At 39.6% G+C, this 19,513-nt stretch overlaps 12 non-coding genes and 5 pseudogenes across 12 annotated transcripts; all 17 read right to left on the bottom strand.

Moving 5' to 3' along the window:
* Nucleotides 1–10,303: 10,303 nt before the first annotated feature.
* Nucleotides 10,304–10,422, bottom strand: LOC112759701 (5S ribosomal RNA; annotated as a pseudogene).
* Nucleotides 10,423–10,598: 176 nt separating this feature from the next.
* On the bottom strand, nt 10,599–10,717 carry LOC112762184 (5S ribosomal RNA). Its single transcript, XR_003182533.1, has one exon. It is a non-coding gene; the product is annotated as a 5S ribosomal RNA (ribosomal RNA).
* Nucleotides 10,718–10,894: 177 nt separating this feature from the next.
* Nucleotides 10,895–11,013, bottom strand: LOC112759307 (5S ribosomal RNA). Its single transcript, XR_003180079.1, has one exon. It is a non-coding gene; the product is annotated as a 5S ribosomal RNA (ribosomal RNA).
* A 183-nt stretch (nt 11,014–11,196) lies between these two features.
* LOC112762210 (5S ribosomal RNA) lies at nt 11,197–11,315 on the bottom strand. Its single transcript, XR_003182557.1, has one exon. It is a non-coding gene; the product is annotated as a 5S ribosomal RNA (ribosomal RNA).
* A 181-nt stretch (nt 11,316–11,496) lies between these two features.
* LOC112762228 (5S ribosomal RNA) lies at nt 11,497–11,615 on the bottom strand. Its single transcript, XR_003182574.1, has one exon. It is a non-coding gene; the product is annotated as a 5S ribosomal RNA (ribosomal RNA).
* Nucleotides 11,616–11,796: 181 nt separating this feature from the next.
* LOC112759776 (5S ribosomal RNA) lies at nt 11,797–11,915 on the bottom strand (annotated as a pseudogene).
* Nucleotides 11,916–12,098: 183 nt separating this feature from the next.
* Nucleotides 12,099–12,217, bottom strand: LOC112759753 (5S ribosomal RNA; annotated as a pseudogene).
* A 179-nt stretch (nt 12,218–12,396) lies between these two features.
* Nucleotides 12,397–12,515, bottom strand: LOC112759665 (5S ribosomal RNA; annotated as a pseudogene).
* Nucleotides 12,516–12,699: 184 nt separating this feature from the next.
* Nucleotides 12,700–12,818, bottom strand: LOC112762186 (5S ribosomal RNA). The gene has a single exon (XR_003182535.1). It is a non-coding gene; the product is annotated as a 5S ribosomal RNA (ribosomal RNA).
* Nucleotides 12,819–13,001: 183 nt separating this feature from the next.
* LOC112759676 (5S ribosomal RNA) lies at nt 13,002–13,120 on the bottom strand (annotated as a pseudogene).
* Nucleotides 13,121–13,296: 176 nt separating this feature from the next.
* On the bottom strand, nt 13,297–13,415 carry LOC112759493 (5S ribosomal RNA). Its single transcript, XR_003180234.1, has one exon. It is a non-coding gene; the product is annotated as a 5S ribosomal RNA (ribosomal RNA).
* Nucleotides 13,416–17,810: 4,395 nt separating this feature from the next.
* Nucleotides 17,811–17,929, bottom strand: LOC112759482 (5S ribosomal RNA). Its single transcript, XR_003180225.1, has one exon. It is a non-coding gene; the product is annotated as a 5S ribosomal RNA (ribosomal RNA).
* A 178-nt stretch (nt 17,930–18,107) lies between these two features.
* Nucleotides 18,108–18,226, bottom strand: LOC112759290 (5S ribosomal RNA). Its single transcript, XR_003180063.1, has one exon. It is a non-coding gene; the product is annotated as a 5S ribosomal RNA (ribosomal RNA).
* Nucleotides 18,227–18,410: 184 nt separating this feature from the next.
* LOC112759316 (5S ribosomal RNA) lies at nt 18,411–18,529 on the bottom strand. The gene has a single exon (XR_003180087.1). It is a non-coding gene; the product is annotated as a 5S ribosomal RNA (ribosomal RNA).
* Nucleotides 18,530–18,709: 180 nt separating this feature from the next.
* On the bottom strand, nt 18,710–18,828 carry LOC112762262 (5S ribosomal RNA). The gene has a single exon (XR_003182605.1). It is a non-coding gene; the product is annotated as a 5S ribosomal RNA (ribosomal RNA).
* A 180-nt stretch (nt 18,829–19,008) lies between these two features.
* LOC112761769 (5S ribosomal RNA) lies at nt 19,009–19,127 on the bottom strand. The gene has a single exon (XR_003182147.1). It is a non-coding gene; the product is annotated as a 5S ribosomal RNA (ribosomal RNA).
* Nucleotides 19,128–19,314: 187 nt separating this feature from the next.
* Nucleotides 19,315–19,433, bottom strand: LOC112762163 (5S ribosomal RNA). Its single transcript, XR_003182513.1, has one exon. It is a non-coding gene; the product is annotated as a 5S ribosomal RNA (ribosomal RNA).
* Nucleotides 19,434–19,513: the final 80 nt, after the last annotated feature.

Genomic DNA, 19,513 nt, shown 5'->3' with positions numbered 1-19,513 from the left:
ACGCGTCCGCGTTGCCTAACCTTATTGCGCACCACGCGACCGCGTCACCCACGCGACCGCGTCGCCAGCGTCACACAACTTATCAAGATTAGTGCCAATTTTCTTATCTTTTCTTCTCTAATCCTAATTTCTTCTATCTTTTCTTCTTTCTTTCTTTCTTTCTTACTTTATTTCTTTCCCTTCTCATTCTTCTTATCTTTTATTTTATTTTATTTATTTGCATACTTTCATTCATTGCATATTTTTATTTTTCTAAATTTTTTTATTGGTATTCAAATATTCTTATTCAACTGTTACATCTTTTCTGGTATTTTCGTGGTGCTTAGTTACTTGTTTAAATCTAATTGGGTAATATTATTTAAATCAATGCTAATTTTTATAATACTGATATTCCTTTTGCATTGACATGAACTTACATTGTCTTTCATTACCCATATTCTCCCCTCCTTTATTGCAAATTTTGCACCACTGGTATGCCATGACTTCTATTGTTTTCACACTTACATGTTGAAGCTTCCATGTAAATGAGACCCTTACAATTTGGCATTAACCCACCCATACTTCTTTTATTTTCTTATCTCTATTTTTGGGTTACTCTTCTTCCCTTTTTCTTTCAGGATGGCCACCCGGAAGGGAACCGGAAGACGTTTACATGGGGAGACAAACAAGTCCATCAGCACAATGCTTGAGGAAAAGCATTAGTTGGAACAGCCCGTCCACCTGCACATCTCAACATGCACTGAGGACGGTGCAATCTTTAAGTGTGGGGAGGTCGATACTGATCTCCATGGGTTAGTTATTTCTTGACTCAACACCAAATTTTTTGTATTTTATTTGTTTGATTGTTGCATTTGCATGTTTGACTGCATATTTGTTTGATTTTTTGCATATTTTACCACTTGGTTAAAGTAATATTTTCTTTTTCAAGAAACCTTTTAGAGAATTTCACTAATTTGAATAAAATTTAATGTTACACTTGTTTGAAGAGATATTATACTGGAACATGGTTTAGAACTCGAACACACAAAACCTGTGAGATTTTTGAGCCTATTTGAATTGGTTGCATTATCAACCAAAAATTTTGTTTTAGTGTGTATTTTTCTCTCTAAAATTGTGATCTTTGTCTTGCTTAATTCTATATTTCCATTATTTGATGTATGCATACACTTACATGATTGAGGCCTTTTGTTTCACTGAGCTTACATACCCATATGGTCTTACCTTTGATTATCCCTTGCAAACCAATTTTGAGCCTATTTTACCCCTTTGTTCTTTACTTTAGCACATCATTAACTCTAAGCGGAAAACAATAATGACCTTAATTTGAATCCTTGGTTAGCTTAGACTAATGAGATGCTTATGATTTAAGTGTGGGGAAATTGGGATTGAAAACATTTGGTTTGAAAATTGAGTATGTTAGAATTTTCTGAAAATGTGAAAGAAATGTTTAGGACATGTCACGCATTCAAAAATTTAATCATATGCATTGAAAAAAAATAGTAAAAAATAAATAAATAAAAAAAAGAAGAAAAAAGAGAAAAAGAGGAGAAAAATAGCAAATAATAAAAAAGGGACAAAATGCCCCAAAGTAAGTGAAAGCAATGCATATGTACTGTACTTGAAATTAAAATGCATGAATATGTGAAAAAAAATGGTTAATGGAAAGTTAGGTTTTGTACTTTGATTACATGGATTGTCTTAAGTTAGGTGGGGAAAGTTTAAGTTAATTAAGGATTCAGATTTTAGTCCACTTGACCATATACAATCCTACCTTGACCCTAACCCCATTACAACCCTTAAAAGACCTCTTGATTTGTGTATCTGTGTATTAAATTTTTGTTGATTGGTAGAAGAAGAGCAAGCCTTAGAAAACAAGGTTAGTAGAGAATTGAGAGAATCGAACCTAAAACACTTGAGTGATTAGAGTGTATACACTATCAGTGAGGGTTCAATGCTCAATTCCTTGTTCCCTGCTTTCATGAGCTATTTTCTTCTTGCAAATCTATTTTGTAGTTCATTTTCATGATTTGAATTAGTGAAATCCAGTTCATATTTATTCTTGGAGAACTTATTTACTCTTAACCAAGTAAGTAAAAGCGTTTAGCATGTAGTTGCACTCATAGGTTGCATTTCATACATTCTATCAATCCTCATCATTCTTTATAGTTTCTCTTGAGCTTAGCATGAGGACATGCTAATGTTTAAGTGTGGGGAGGTTGATAAACCACTATTTTATGGTTTATCTTGTGCTCAATTGAGTGGTTTTTATTAACTCTTTACCCACTTATTCATACTATTTGCATGGTTTTACATTTGCCTTCCTAATTATGTGCTTTGATTGAAAACATGCTTCTTTGGCCTTAAGTTCCCTATGTTTAAATCCTCTCTTATTACCATTAGATGCCTTGATATGTGTGTTAAGTGATTTCAGAGATTACAGGGCAGGAATGGTTTAGAGGATGGAAAGGAAGCATGCAAAAGTGGAAGGAATACAAGAAGTTGAAGAAACTGCAAAGCTGTCAGCCTGACCTCTTTGCATTCAAACAGTCATAACTTGAGCTATAGAAGTACAAACGACGCGATTCCAGTTGCGTTGGAAAGCTAACGTATGGGGCTTCGATTTGATATATAATATGCTATAGTTTCCTTGATGCTAGGCGACGCGACTGCGTGCTCCATGCAGCCACGTCGCAGTGACGGAATTCCAGCGTAGTTGAATTCGAGACCAGCAAATTCTGGGCTGTTTCTGACCCTGTTCTCGACCCAGAAAACACAGATTAGAGGCTATAAAGTGGAGGAATACATCTATTTATAAGGGAGCTCTCATAATTCACTTTTCATGTTTTAGATGTAGTTTTTAGAGAGAGAGGTTCTCTCCTCTCTCTTAGGATTAGGATTTAGGACTTCTCTTAGTTTAGGAGTAACTCTCAATCCCAGGTTCTTTATTTTTATTTATTTTCCCAATTTATTTTATGAACTGTTCCAGATTACTTGAATTAATGTTATTTGAGGTATTTCAGTTACTATTGCTCTCTTTTATTTACATGATTATTGCTTCCCATCTGAAGGCATTCTTATTCCAGTAGATTTACTTTTCCCCTTTTGGTCTTGGTTAAGAAATCAGTAACTCAGGAATTATCCAACTCAACAGCATAATTGATAACTGTTATCTTTGCTAATTGAATTGAGCTTCAATAATCCCAACCTTTTCTTAGGAAATAAATAAGATTCGAAGATCAAACTAATTAGTCCCTTGACTTTCCTTTATTTTAGTAAAGGTTGACCAAGTGGAATTAAGATTCAACTTTCATTGTTGTTGATAAGGATAACTAAGTCTGGACTTCCAATTTCTTATACCTTGCCAAGAGATTTTATTATTATTTTTTTATTTTACTTGTCATATAACATATTCCCACCTTACTTCCAAAACCCCCAATTTACAATCTTCATAACCAATAATAAGAACATACTTCCCTGCAATTCCTTGAGAAGACGACCCGAGGTTTAAATACTCGGTTATCAATTTTAAGGGGTTTGTTACTTGTGACAACCAAAACGTTTGTACGAAGGGATTTCTGTCGGTTTAGAGACTATATCTACAACGCGACTATTTTTATGAAATTCTTTGCTGGCAAAAATCCTAACGTCAGCAGTACTGGGGTAGAGGCATGAAAAGCTTCTGCATGTCATTTATTATGCTAGCCGTGTTTTAAATGATGCCCAGAAAAATTACACAACCACAGAAAAAGAATTGCTTGCAGTGGTTTATGCCATTGATAAGTTTAGATCATACTTGGTAGGATCAAAGGTGATAGTGTACACTGACCATGCTGCTCTTAAATATCTACTCACAAAGCAGGATTCATAACCCAGGCTTATAAGATGGGTGTTGCTTCTGCAAGAGTTTGATATAGAAATAAGAGACAGAAAAGGGACAGAGAACCAAGTGGCTGATCATCTGTCCCGGATAGAGCCAATAGAAGGGGCGTCCCCCCCCCCTCTTTTGAGATCTCTGAAATCTTTCCGGATGAGCATTTATTCACCATTCAGGAAACACCATGGTTTGCAGACATTGCAAACTATAGAGCTGTAAGGTTCATACCCAAGGAGTACAGCAGGCAACAAAAGAAAAAATTAATTACTGATGCAAAGTACTATTTGTGGGATGAACCCTATCTCTTTAAGAGATGTGCAGATGAAATAATCCGTAGGTGTGTGCCTAGAGAAGAAGGACAGAAGATCTTATGGCATTGCCATGGATCACAATATGGAGGCCATTTTGGAAGTGAGCGAACAGCCACCAAGGTCCTCTAATGTGGCGTCTACTGGCCTACCCTCTATAGAGATTCCCAAGAGTTTTTACGTAACTGTGACAGTTGCGAGAGAGCTGGTAATCTGCCTCATGGTCACGCCATGCCTCAATAAGGGATCTTAGAGATTGAGTTGTTTGATGTATGGGGAATTGACTTCATGGGGCCTTTCCCACTATCATACTCAAACACTTATATTCTGGTGGCAGTTGATTATGTATCAAAATGGGTGGAGGCCGTTGCCACACCAACTAATGATACTAAAACAGTGTTGAAATTCCTCCAGAAACATATCTTCAGCAGGTTTGGTGTCCCTAGAGTACTAATCAGTGATGGGGGCACTCACTTCTGCAACAAACAGCTTTACTCTGCCATGGTCCGGTATGGGATTAGCCACAAGGTGGCAACTCCATATCATCCACAGACAAATGGGCAAGCTGAAGTCTCTAACAGAGAACTAAAAAGAATCCTGGAACAGACTGTAAGTACCCGTAGAAAGGATTGCGCAAGAAGCTTGGATGATGCTCTGTGGGCTTACAGAACAGCATTCAAGACTCCTATAGGGACCTCTCCATACCAGCTTGTGTATGGTAAGGCCTGTCATTTGCCCATGGAACTGGAACATAAGGCCTACTGGGCAACCAGATTTCTGAACTTTGATGCCAAATTAGCCGGAGAAAAAAGATTACTCTAGCAAAATGAGCTAGAGGAATTTAGACTCACTGCTTTCGAAAATGCCAAGCTTTATAAGGAGAAATAAAAGAGGTGGCATGACAGAAAGCTTTCATCAAGAGTATTTGAACCAGGACAAAAGGTTCTGTTGTTTAACTCTAGGCTCAGGCTATTCCCTGGGAAATTGAAATCCCAGTGGAGGGGACCATATGTGATTACAAGTGTATCACCATATGGTTATGTGGAGCTTCAAGACATTGATTCTAATAAGAAGTTTATTGTTAATGGACAGAGAATCAAACACTATCTTGAAGGCAATGTTGAGCAAGAGTGCTCAAGGCTGAGGCTAGTTTAAAAGCTCAGCAAAGTCCAGCTAAAGACAATAAAGAAGCGCTTGCTGGGAGGCAACCCAGCCATTGGCAAAACTTTTTCTGTTATTTTGCCTTACTCTTCATTTTATTTATTTTTAAAGCATATAAGTTCAATGTTAATAAGGTAAAGAGTCAATTACATAGGTTCACAGGGTTACAGAAGGATTTAGCACACAAAACAGAGAAAAAGAGCTCACTGGCAAGAAAACGCCAGTAAGAGGAACAATTGGGCGTTAAACACCCAAAAGAAGCATCTACTAGGCGTTTAATGCCAGTAAAGATAGCCATCTGGGCGTTTAACACCAGATTGACAGCATCCTGGGCATTCAAAAAAACGGCCAGTGACAAAGGGGTTTCTGGCGTTTAACGCCAGCTAGAAGCAACAACTGGGCGTTAAACGCCCAGACCAAGCACCAACTGGGCGTTAAACGCCCAAAACATGCAGCAGTTGGGCGTTTAACGCCAGGATTGTGGGGAGCAGGCAATTTCGTTTTTAATTCAAATTTTTTTCCATTTTTTATGTTTAAATTCATGATTTCTTGCACAAACATGTTACAAATCCTAATTTTTCAAATCCTTTTTTTTCAAAAAGATATCAAATGTATCTTAATTCATAAGCCCTTTTTTTAATCCTCTTAAAATTATTTCCAAACCCTTTTCAAAACAAATCTATCTCTTTTCACTCTAAAATCTTTTCAAATCATCAATATCTTTTTCAAATCCTCACATCATCTTTTTCAAAATTCAGATTTATCTTTTTCAAATATCTTTCATATCTTTTCAATTTTAAATCATATCTTTTTCCTATCATACTTATCTTTTACAAATCATATCTTCTATCATATCTCCTTCAAAATTTTCGAACCCACCCTCCCTTTTCCCTTTAAATCCTAATTCGGCCTCCCCCTCTCCTCCACAAGTTGTGCTTGGCTCTCCCTCTTTCCCTCTCCTTTCTTTTCTTTTGCTTGAGGACAAGCAAACCTCTAAGTTTGGTGTGTTTATCCGTGATCACTAAGCCAATACCCACTAAGATCATGGCTCCCAAGGGAAAACAAACCGACTCAAGAGGTAAGAAAGAGAATATTCCAAAACCACTTTGGAATCAAGGGAAGTTCATAACCAAAGAACATTCATACCATTTTTACAAAATAATGAGTCTAAGGTCAGTGATCCCGGAAGTTAAATTCGATCTGAAAGAAGATGAATATCGGAGATCCAAGAGCAAATTCGAAACAGAAGCTGGGAAGTCATAGCTAATCCTGAAAACAAAGGTAGGAAGAAACATGGTTCAGGAATTCTATGCTAATCTATGGCAAACGGACAAGCAGAGAATAGCTGGAACCGCATTCTATGACTATAGAACTCTGGTCAGAGGGAAGATTGTTCACACCCACCCTGACAAAATAAGGGAGATCTTCAAGCTGCCTCAACTGCAAGATGACCCAGACTCTTTTAATAGGAGAATGATGAGATCAAACCTGGAATTGGACAAAATCCTAGAGGACATATGCCTCCTTGGAGCCAAATGGACAACAAACACAAAGGGTGCCCCGAACCAACTCAAGAGAGGAGATCTCAAACCAGTTGCCAGAGGCTGGCTGGACTTCATTGGGCGCTCTATACTGCCCACTAGCAACCGCTCTGAGGTCACCATCAGAAGAGCAGTAATGATTCATTGCATTATGCTAGAAAAAGAAGTGGAAGTTCATCAGCTGATTGCTTGTGAACTTTACAAAATTGCAAACGAGAACTCCAAAGATGCTAAATTGGCTTATCCAAGCTTAGTCTCTCTGCTATGTAAAGATGCTGGAATAAAAATGGGAGTAGATAAGTATATCTCAGTTGAGCAACCAATCACCAAAAAGTCTATGGAAGGACTACAAGTGCAGGACGACCCCATCAAGAGAAAAGCAGAGGAGCTCCTCCCGGAAATCCCTCAAATTGAATACTGGGAGCGCCTAGAAGCATCTGTCACCAAGTTGCAAGAAGCTGTGAATCAACTAAAGGAAGAACAGCAAAATCAAAATAGCATGCTATGCAAACTGCTTAAAGAACAAGAAGAGCAAGGGCGTGACATAAAGGAACTGAAGCGCCAGAAGCTGTCTCTTGAAGGGCCAAGCACCCCACAGACTAAAGAAGCATCTACCTCCCAAAATAAAGGTTGTTGAGTCCTAACTCTGAGATAACCTTTTATCTATTTTAAGAGTAGATGAGTATTAGAGTTAGAGTCATTTATTTTTAAGTCCTTAATTTCCTGTCTTTTATTATTAAGTGTCTGCTTTTATGCGTAATTTATATTATTAAATAATAAATAAAGATTAGATTCTGTGCCTTAAAGTTATGAATATCCTATGAATCTGTCACCTTTCTTAAATAAAAATTGTTTTAATTAAAAAAGAACAAGAAGTACATGGTTTCAAATTCATCCTTGAAACTAGTTTAATTATTTTGATGTGGTGATAATACTTTTTGTTTTCTGAATGAATGCTTGAACAGTGCATATGTCTTTTGAAGTTGATTGTTTATGAATGTTACATATGTTGGCTCTTGAAAGAATGATGAAAAGGAGAAATGTTATTTGATGATCTGAAAAATCATAAAATTGATTCTTGAAGTAAGAAAAAGCAGTGAATACAAAAGCTTGCGAAAAAAATAGAAAGAAAAAGAAAAAGCAAGCAGAAAAAGCTAAAAGCTCTTTAAACCAAAAGGCAAGAGAAAAATGCCAATAGCCCTTAAAATCAAAAGGCAAGGGTGATAAAAAGGATCCAAGGCTTTGAGCATCAGTGGATAGGAGGGCCTAAAGGAATAAAATCCTGGCCTAAGCGGCTAAACCAAGCTGTCCCTAACCATGTGCTTGTGGCGTGAAGGTGTCAAGTGAAAACTTGAGACTGAGCGGTTAAAGTCAAGGTCCAAAGCAAAAGAAGAGTGTGCTTAAGAACCCTGGACACCTCTAATTGGGGACTTTAGCAAAGCTGAGTCACAATCTGAAAAGGTTCACCCAGTTATGTGTCTGTGGCATTTATGTATCCGGTGGTAATACTGGAAAACAAAGTGCTTAGGGCCACGACCAAGACTCATAAAGTAGCTGTGTTCAAGAATCAACATACTAAACTAGGAGAATCAATAACACTATCTGAATTCTAAGTTCCTATAGATGCCAATCATTTTGAATCTCAATGGATAAAGTGAGATGCCAAAGCTATTCAAGAGGCAAAAAGATACTAGTCCCGCTCATCTAATTCGAGCTAAGTTTCATTGATATTTTGGAATTTATAGTATATTCTCTTCTTTTTATCCTAATTGATTTTCAGTTGCTTGGGGACAAGCAACAATTTAAGTTTGGTGTTGTGATGAGCGGATAATTTATACGCTTTTTGGCATTGTTTTTAGTATGTTTTCAGTATAATTTAGTTAGTTTTTATTATATTTCTATTAGTTTTTAAATAAAAATCACAATTCTGAACTTTACTATGAGTTTGTGTGTTTTTCTGTAATTTCAGGTATTTTCTGGCTGAAATTGAGGGAGCTGAGCAAAAATCTGATTCAGGCTGAAAAAGGACTACTGATGCTGTTGGATTCTGACCTCCCTGCAATCGGAATGGATTTTCTAGAGCTACAGGTATCCAATTCGCGCGCTCTCAATTGCGTTGGAAAGTAGACATTCAGGGCTTTCCAGAAATATATAATAGTCCATACTTTGCTACGGGATAGATGACGTAAACTGGCGTTCAACGCTAGTTCAATGTTGCAGTCTGACGTCAAACGCCAGAAACAGGTTACAAATGGGAGTTGAACGCCAGAAACAGGTTACAACATGGTGTTTAACTCCAAAAACAGCCTAGGTACGTGAGAAGCTTAAGTCTCAGCCCTAGCACACACCAAGTGGGCCCCAGAAGTGGATTTCTGCACCATCTGTCATAGTTTATTCATTTTCTGTAAACCTAGGTTACTAGTTTAGTATTTAAACAACTTTTAGAGGTCTATTTCGTACCTCATGACATTTTTAGATCTGAACTTTGTACTCTTTAACGGCATGAGTCTCTGAACTCCATTGTTGGGGGTGAGGAGCTCTGCTGTATTTCGATGAATTAATGCAACTATTTCTGTTTTCTATTCAAACACGCTTGTTTCTATCTAAAGATGTTTATTCGCACTTCAATATGATGGATGTGATGATCCGTGACACTCATCATCATCCTCAACCTATGAACGCGTGCCTGACAACCACCTCCATTCTACCTTCAATTGAATGGATATCTCTTGGATTCCTTAATCAGAATCTTCGTGGTATAAGCTAGAATCCATTGGCAGCATTCTTGAGAATTCGAAAAGTCTAAACCTTGTCTGTGGTATTCCTAGTAGGATTCAAGGATTGAATGACTGTGACGAGCTTCAAACTCACAAGGGCTGGGCGTAGTGACAAACGCAAAAGGATCAATGGATCCTATTCCAGCATGAGTGGTAACCGACAGATGATTAGCCGTGCGGTGACAGCGCACCTGGACCTTTTTCACTGAGAGGACGGATGGTAGCCATTGACAACGGTGATCCACCAACACACAGCTTGCCATAGGAGGAACCTTGCGTGCGTGAAGAAGAAGACAGGGAGAAAACAGGGATTCAGAAGACAAAGCATCTCCAAAACTCCAACATATTCTCCATTACTGCAGAACAAATATTTAATCCATGCTCTTTTATTCTTCGCAATTCATACTGATAATTATAATTGATTTCCTGACTAAGATTTACAAGATAACCATAGATTGCTTCAAACCAACAATCTCCGTGGGATCGACCCTTACTCATGTAAGGTATTACTTGGACGACCCAGTGCACTTGCTGGTTAGTGGTACGAGTTGTGAAAAGTGTGATTCACAATTCGTGCACCAATAGCTAAACTATTCGAGATGGCATTGTTTAAAGAACGAGGGTAAGCACGACGTAAAAAAAAAGGTACAACACGAGGACTTCCCTGGAGGTAACCCATCCTAGTACTACTCCCGCCTAAGCGCGTTTAACTACGGAGTACTTGTGGGATCCGGTGCATTAATGCTGGTATGATCACACCAATTAATGTATGTGCACACAATTATCATAAGCATGTATCGCTAGGGTAAGTCGAGCTGCGAAGCCCTGCGGGCCTCGTAGGACCCTTCCGAAAGTCAGGTCATTAAGGCTCGCTTTATCTAAACAATTCGAGATAGCATTGTTAAAAGAACGAGGGTAAGCACGACGTAAAAAAAAAGAGGTGCAACACGAGGACTTCCCAGGAGGTCACCCATCGTAGTACTACTCTCGCGCAAGCACGCTTAACTACAGAGTTCTGATAGGATCCAGTGCATTAGTGCTGGTATGATCGCACCTATTAAAGTATGCGCATGCAATTGTCATAAGCATGTATCGCTACATAGGGTAAGTCAAGCTACGAAGCCCTACGGGCCCGTCGGAGCTTTCCGAAAATCAGTTCATTAAGGTTCACTATAGCTAAACTATTCGAGATAGCGTCGTTTAAAGAATGCGGGTAAGCACGACGTAAAAAAAAATTTACAACACGAGGACTTCCCAGGAGGTCACCCATCCTAGTACTACTCTAGCCCAAGCACGCTTAACTACGGAGTTCTGGTGGGACCCGGTGCATTAGTGCTGGTATGATCACACCTATTAAAGTATATGCACACAATTATCATAAGCATGTATCGCTACATAGGGTAAGTTGAGCTGCGAATCCCTGCGAGCCCCGTAGGAGCTTGCCGAAAGTCAGGTCATTAAGGCTTGCTTTAGCTAAACTATTCGAGATAGCGTCGTTTAAAGAACGAGGGTAAGCACGACGTAAAAAAAAAAAAGAGGTGCAACACGAGGACTTCCCAGGAGTTCACCCATCCTAGTACCACTCTCGCCCAAGCACGCTTAACTGCGGAGTTCTCATGGGATCCGGTGCATTAGTGCTGGTATGATCGGACCTATTAAAGTGTGCGCACACAATTATCATAAGTTTGTGTCGCGACATAGGGTAAGTCGAGCTGCGAAGCCTTGCGGGGCCCGTGGTAGCCTACCAAAAATCAGGTCATTAAAACTCGCTTTAGGTAAACTATTCCAGATAGCGTCGGTCAAAGAACGAGAGTAAGCACGACGTAAAAAAAAAAGAGGTGCAACACGAGGACTTCTGAGGAGGTCGCCCATCCTAGTACTACTCTCGCCCAAACACAATTAACTGCGGATTTCTGATGGGATCCGGTGCATTAGTGCTGGTATGATCGCACCTATTAAAATATTTGCACACAATTATCATAAGCATGTGTCCCGACATAGTTTAAGTCGAGCTACGAATCCCTGTAGGGCCCATTAGAGCTTCCCGAAAATCAGGTCATTAAGGCTCGCTTTAGCTAAACTATTCAAGATAGTGTCGTTTAAAGAACGAGGGTAAGCACGACGCAAAAAAAAAAGTGGTGCAACACGAGGACTTCCGAGGAGGTCACCCATCCTAGTACTACTCTCGCTGAAGCACGCTTAACTACGGAGTTCTGGTGGGATCCAGTTCCTTAGTGATGGTATGGTCATACCTATTAAAGTATGTGCACACAATCATCAAAAGCATGTATCGCGAGAAAGGGTAAGTCGACCTGCGAAGCCCTACGGGCCCCGTAGGAGCCTTCCAAAAGTCAGGTTATTAAAGCTCACTTTAGTTAACTGATTCGAGATAGCGTCATTTAAAGAACGAGGGTAAGCACGACGTAAAGAAAAAAAAAAGGTGCAACACGAGGACTTCCCAGAAGGTCACCGATCCTAGTACCGCTCTCGCCCACGCACGCTTAACTCCGGAGTTCTGAAGGGATCCGATGCATTAGTGCTATTATGATCACACTAATTAATGTATGTGCACACAATTATCATAAGCATGTATCGCTACATAGGGTAAGTCGAGCTGCGAAGCCCTGCAGGGCCCGTGGGAACTTGCCGAAAATCAGTTCATTAAGGCTCACTATAGCTAAACTATTCGAGATAGCGTCGTTCAAAGAACGAGGGTAAGCAAGACGTAAAAAAAAAAGGTACAACACGAGGACTTCCTTGGAGGTAACCCATCCTAGTACTACTCCCGCCTAAGCGCGTTTAACTACGGAGTTCTTGTGGGATCCGGTGCATTAATGCTGGTATGATCACACCAATTAATGTATGTGCACACAATTATCATAAGCATATATCGCTACATAGGGTAAATCGAGCTGTGAGGCCCTGCGGGCCTCGTAGGACCCTGCCGAAAGTCATGTCATTAAGGGTCGCTTTAGCTAAACTATTCGAGATAGCATCGTTAAAAGAACGAGGGTAAGCACGACGTAAAAAAAAAAACAGAGGTGCAACACGAGGTCTTCCCAGGAGGTCACCCATCGTAGTACTACTCTCGCCCAAGCATGCTTAACTGCAGAATTCTGATGGGATCCGTTGCATTAGTGCTGGTATGATCACACCTATTAAAGTATGTGCACACAATCATCATAAGCATGTATCGCGACAAAGGGTAAGTCGAGCTGCGAAGCCCTGCGGGCCTCGTAGGAGCCTGCCAAAAGTCAGGTCATTAAGTCTCACTTTAGTTAACTGATTCGAGATAGCGTCATTTAAAGAACGAGGGTAAGCACGACGTAAAGAAAAAGAAAAGGTGCAACACGAGGACTTCCCAAGAGGTCACCCATCCTAGTACCGCTCTTGCCCACGCACGCTTAACTCCAGAGTTCTGATAGGATCCGATGCATTAGTGCTAGTATGATCACACTAATTAATGTATGTGCACACAATTATCATAAGCATGTATCGTTACATAGGGTAAGTCGAGCTGCGAAGCCCTGCAGGGCCCGTGGGAGCTTGTCAAAAATCAGTTCATTAAGGCTCACTATAGCTAAACTATTCGAGATAGCGTCGTTTAAAGAACGAGGGTAAGTACGACGTAAAAAAAAGTACAACACGAGTATTTCCCAGGAGGTCACCCATCCTAGTACAACTCTAGCCCAAGCATGCTTAACTACGGAGTTCTGGTGCGATCCGGTGCATTAGTGCTGGTATGATCACACCTATTAAAGTATGTGCTCACAATTATCATAAGCTTGTATCCCTACATAGGGTAAGTCGAGCTGCGAAACCCTGCGGGCCTTGTAGGACCCTGCTGAAAGTCAGGTCATTAAGGCTCGCTTTAGCTAAACTATTCGAGATAGACACTACTCTAGAAAAAGTTATGCCTCTCGAAAAAGTTATGCCTCTCGAAATATGGTTTTGTTTTAAGAAAAGGTAGCTGTCACAGCAGTGAACAACCTGCTTCTAGAAGGCACAACTTTCTCTACAAAATTTGAATTATCCTAAAATTTGGAAATAAAATACTAGACATCCTAATATTTTACCTCTTTTTAGTTTCACCTCCAAAGATTTTCAGAGTATTAAGATATGTGGTTTTGAAATTGCTGTTCCAGAATTCAGACAGCATTCTTTCTGAAGAAAATGACCATTTTTTAAAAATCATATCTCCCAAACCACACATCGGAAAATTATGAAACTTTAGGGGAACAATCTAGACATCTCAAGGTTTCATAGAAAAATAATTTTACTCATTTTGAGTGGCTACATTGCTGCTAGTTTTGTTCACAAAGTGCTGCCTGGAACTGCATAATTCTGCAACATGTAACCTTGGGTTTTGAGAGGTCAAAAATTGATTCGTAACTTTTCACTCACTCTAACCTTGCATTCTAACTTTATTTTACCTATTGTGACTTGTTAGAAAGATTAAATCAGCCCCATGTGCTCAATAAGATCATCAACCAGCTCAAGGTTTTCAAAACTGAAATAACTTGTACTATATATATATATATATATATATATATATATATATACACAATGGATCCTCATTCATTTTTCAGCAAATAATATTTCAGCAATCAATTTAACTCTCACCAAGTAAGGAGGATCTGCCACTACTATTTTGAAGGAATGCTTCAACTCCAGGGTGATTCCAATGGACGTTTATGAGTACCGTAAACTTAAAATCATGTTTGTTGTATAAAAGAGGCTTGATTTTAGGAGGAATAGTTCCACGGCCTGTAAATATATGAAGGGAGGGATAATCTTTAGCGAGAACTATTGAAATACATTTAATTGAGATGACAAATAAAATGAAAAAAGATAAAAGAACAGAGAAAATAATTACCTTGTGCAAAAGCAAGACCTGTAAAACAGTACTTGAGGTTAACCAGCATCCTGTACCTGTACATTTTATCAAATAATTTGGAGGCATAACTAAAATTGAAAACTTAATAGTATAAAGGTATAGCCTTTGAAAAAATAGAAAAAGAAATCATGACTATGAACTCATTTAGTTAGCTACATTTGTTGAACAAAACAATAGGATGATAGAAAAAGCTAACATGAACAGAAAAAGATCCATGAATAGGAGGAGGAGAAACTCACTAAGCATTTCAAACTTGGGAGACATTTCAACAAAGAGGTAGAATAAATCAGAACAGATATATCAACCAACAGGATAAGAGTGTAGGACAAAATAGACATATCAATTTCAAAGGGAGAAATGGAGAAAGAGAAAACCACAAAGTAGCGGTAGTGATTATGTTGAGAAAGGAATGCGCACATAATGTGAATATATAGGCAATGTAATTGAATAACAATTTCATATATCAGCATGAATGAAATTCAAATTAATGGATATATCATATATATTTTAACACCATTAGTGGCATTCAATTGGTTTGGTAATGATCATCACAATAACAAACTGATAGCACCAAACTAATAAATAATAATAATCACTAAAGTGTTAATCAGGGGTGTAGCAACATGAGACCTAAGATATGTTAGGAAGATTAGATAATATTTGAATCCCATTTTGGTGTAGACAGCCAATAAAGAGAAATGTCTGAAGTGAAAATGTCTGAACTGAAAAAAAAAACTGAAGGGGGGAAAAAAGGTTGGATGTAAACAAGAAAATGGGATTCAAAAAATATTTATACACAAATAAATTAAGAGCTCTGTGTTTAGAACTCATAAATGATAATTACATTTCTCAGAACTTTTTTTTATATATGTCTTTTTTGAAAGAAAATGTATTCATAAGTCTATTGACAAGATCTATGTATTTCTCAAGTCCACAAATGTTCTGTAGCAACATGTTTTACATGGATACAGTGAAGGCAAACAAGAATAATATATTAAAAATGACAGATGTAACATACCCAACTGCAACAGCACTATCCTTTTGGCTATTTTGTAAGACTTCAAAGAGCTCCTCCAAAGGTGCCCTATAGTCATTTAGTCCTTTATTAAAGAGATACACCAGAGCGCTATACAGGCCATGCTCCTGGCATAATCTGACCACCTCAACAATGTATCAAATATAAGCACTCAACAGTTAGACAGTTAGGCCAATAGAAGAAATAAAGGGCAAGGGAAGAGGTTTTAGAAGAGCTAACAACAACCTGATTAAAATCCAATGATGAAATATCCATGTGAAGTACACATTGCTCAACCCGCTGTAACCACCCTTTAGCACTATAATGCTCTACCAGTTCTTGCATAATCTTGAGAAGAGGGATAGAAATACAAAGAAGAAAGGTATTAGAAGAATTAAGAATGAAAATTCAAAAGCCAAAACTTACTGTCATTGCAGCAGAGGCTGGCTTCAGAAGTTGTGCAGCTTTAGCAAAACTACTTTGCACAGAAAGTTGCCTAGATAACCAATCAAAAAGGTCTTTACGCCCTTCCGCACCAAGTTTAGAATCCATCAAGGCAATTGTAATATAAGGAACCTACAATAGTAGCATACTCAGAGGATAGACACAAGACAGAAGAATCACTTAACAAAAGATTGAAACACACCATTTTATCAAGATGAACAGCAGCAAGCCACAAATCCAATGTATTGAGTGCACATTCTCTCATGTGCTTCTTGTTGTCACCAAGGGATTTCAATATATCAGCCAGAATACCCTGAAACAAACAATAAAGCACAACTTGAGATGACAACACAAGATTATTAACAAGATAGAAAATACAAAAGCAGAAAACGATCCAACAAGAAATAATCAGAACAAATAATCAAAACCAACAAGAAATAATCATAACTGAAAATCCTAAAAACAATCAAAACAGAAACAAATCCTCTGAAAAAAATCAGAACAAATAAATAAAAAATCATAACAAAAAATTAAATAATTTAAAGCTTAGCAAAATGATAAAAAAATCAAATAATTAAAAGTTTAGACAAATAAAGAAAATAGAAAATCAAGTTAAAACCCTAAACCAGGAATCGAATCTTTACCGCCGCCGCCAGCGATGCATCCGGCGCCGAGCTCGATGGAGACGCCACCAATCGTTTCCTTCCAGATCCTGCCGCCGATTCATGGATAAACACCACAGACGTCGGCACTAGCAGAATGAAGGTTGGCGCTGACGGGTTGCTGCTGACGAGCGGCGCTGACGAGTTGTGCTAACGAGTGGTGCTGACGGTTGGCGCGATGCGTGTGAGAGAGGGAGACGGTGGCGTGGGGCATGAGCGAGGAGGGAGGGATGGACGTAGGTGCTGTGACGGGTTGGAGGGAGGGGTTGTGACGGGTTGAGAGATGGAGACAGTGGCGTTGTTGGAAGAGGGAGTTATGGCTGTGTTAGGGTTGCAGAGATGAGAATGGTGAGTGACGGCGAGCTAGGGTTAAATGATTTTCGAAACAAAGTGTAGTGTATGTTGTTAATGTTATTACTTTTAGTCTAGGTTTATATGTTAACACTTAGAAAAAAGAAGTGAAGTGTGAAAAAAATGGGTCGAAACTAAATTTTGGAAGGAGGGAATTCTCTGGGTACATTTTTTGAGGGTGTCTAAATAAACTCATGATATGGGCACGCTTTAAAAATGTGACAATTGAAAGACTACTTAGTCACGCTTTGCAAGCGTACCGGTTTTCCTCTATGGACACGCTTTTTAAGTGTGACAAAAAAAGCGTGGCCAAATCACGAATTATTGGCTACCCTCATAAAAGCGTGCCGATTTCCCTCTATAGCCACACTTTTTAAGCGAAACAAAAAAAGCGTGGCCAAATCACATTTCAGTGGCCACCATCGCAAAAGCGTGGCCATTGACCACTTTTGGGCAACCTTTAAAAGCGTGGTAAAAAAAAGTGTGCCGACAGGCCTTTTTTCTTGTAATGAGCGTCGTTTAAAGAACGAGGGTAAGCACGTTTAACTACGGAGTTCTGGTGGGATCCGGTGCATTATTGCTGGTATGATCATGCCAATTAATGTATGTGCACACAATTATCATAAGCATGTATCGCTACATACTGTAAGTCGAGCTGCAAAGCCCTGAGGGCCTCGTAGGACCCTGCCGAAAGTCAGGTCATTAAGGCTCGCTTTAGCTAAACTATTCGAGATATCGTCGTTAAAAGAACGATGGTAAGCACGACGTAAAAAAAAAAAAGAGGTGCAACACGAGGACTTCCCAGGAGGTCACCCATCCTGGTACCACTCTCCCCCAAGCATGCTTAACTACAGAGTTTTGGTGGGATCCGGTGCATTAGTGCTGGTATGATTGCACCTATTAAAGTATGTGCACGCAATTATCTTAAGCATGTATCGCGACGTAGGATAAGTCGAGCTGCGAAGCCCTGCAGGGCCCGTGGGAGCTTGCCGAAAATCAGTTCATTAAGGGTCACTATAGCTAAACTATTCGACATAGCGTCGTTTAAAGAACGAGTGTAAGCACGACGTAAAAAAAAAGGTACAACACGAGGACTTCCCAGGAGGTCCCCCATCCAAGTACTACTCTAGCCCAAGCACGCTTAACTACGGAGTTCAGGTGGGTCCCGGTGCATTAGTGCTGGTATGATCACACCTATTAAAGTATGTGGACACAATTATCATAAGCATGTATCGCTACATAGGGTAAGTCGAGCTGCGAATCCCTGCGAGCCTCGTAGGAGCCTGCCGAAAGTCAGGTCATTAAGGCTCGCTTTAGCTAAACTATTCGATATAGCGTCGTTTAAAGAACGAGGGTAAGCACGACGTGAAAAAAAAAAAAGAGGTGGAACACGAGGACTTCCCAGGAGGTCACCCATCCTAGTACCACTCTCTCCCAAGCACGCTTAACTGCGAAGTTCTCATGGGATCCGGTGCATTAGTGCTGGTATAATCACACCTATTAAAGTATGCGCACACAATTATCATAAGTTTGTGTCGCGACATAGGATAAGTCGAGCTGCGAAGCCTTGTGAGGCCCGTGGTAGCCTGCCGAAAATCAGGTCATTAAATCTCGCTTTAGGTAAACTATTCCAGATAGCGTCGGTCAAAGAACGAGGGTAAGCACGACGTAAAAAAAAAGAGGTGCAACACGAGGACTTCCCAGTAGGTCACCCATCCTAGTATTACTCTCGCCCAAGCACGTTTAACTGCGGAGTTCTGGTGGGATCCAATGCATTAGTGCTGGTATGGTCACACCTATTAAAGTATGTGCACACAATCATCATAAGCATATATCACGACAAAGGGTAAATTGAGCTGCGAAGCCCTGCAGGGCCCATGGGAGCATGCCGAAAATCAGTTCATTAAAGCTCACTATAGCTAAACTATTCGAGATAGCGTCGTTTAAAGAACGAGGGTAAGCACGACGTAAAAAAAAAGAGGTGCAACACGAGGACTTCCCAGGAGGTCACCCATCCTAGTACCACTCTCGCCCAAGCACGCTTAACTGCGGAGTTCTCATGGGATCCGGTGCATTAGTAATGGTATGATCGCACCTATTAAAGTATGCGCACACAATTATCATAAGTTTGTATCGTGACATAGGGTAAGTCCAGCTGCGAGGCCTTGCGGGGCCCGTGGTAGCCTGCCGAAAATCAGGTCATTAAATCTCGCTTTAGGTAAACTATTCCAGATAGCGTCGGTCAAAGAATGAGGGTAAGTACGACGTAAAAAAAAAAAAAAAAGAGGTGCAACACGAGGACTTCCCAGGAGGTCACCCATCCTAGTACTACTCTCGTCCAAACACGGTTAACTGTGGATTTCTGATGGGATCCGGTGCATTAGTGCTGGTATGATCGCACCTATTAAAGTATTTGCACACAATTATCATAAGCATGTGTCCCGACATAGTTTAAGTCGAGCAACGAATCCCTGCGGGGCCCA

This window comes from Arachis hypogaea, chromosome 16, assembly GCF_003086295.3.
Source record: "Arachis hypogaea cultivar Tifrunner chromosome 16, arahy.Tifrunner.gnm2.J5K5, whole genome shotgun sequence".
Classification (NCBI taxonomy): domain Eukaryota; kingdom Viridiplantae; phylum Streptophyta; class Magnoliopsida; order Fabales; family Fabaceae; genus Arachis; species Arachis hypogaea.
The sequence above is the reverse complement of the archived record's forward strand: the minus strand, read 5'-3'. Positions and strand labels throughout refer to the sequence as shown.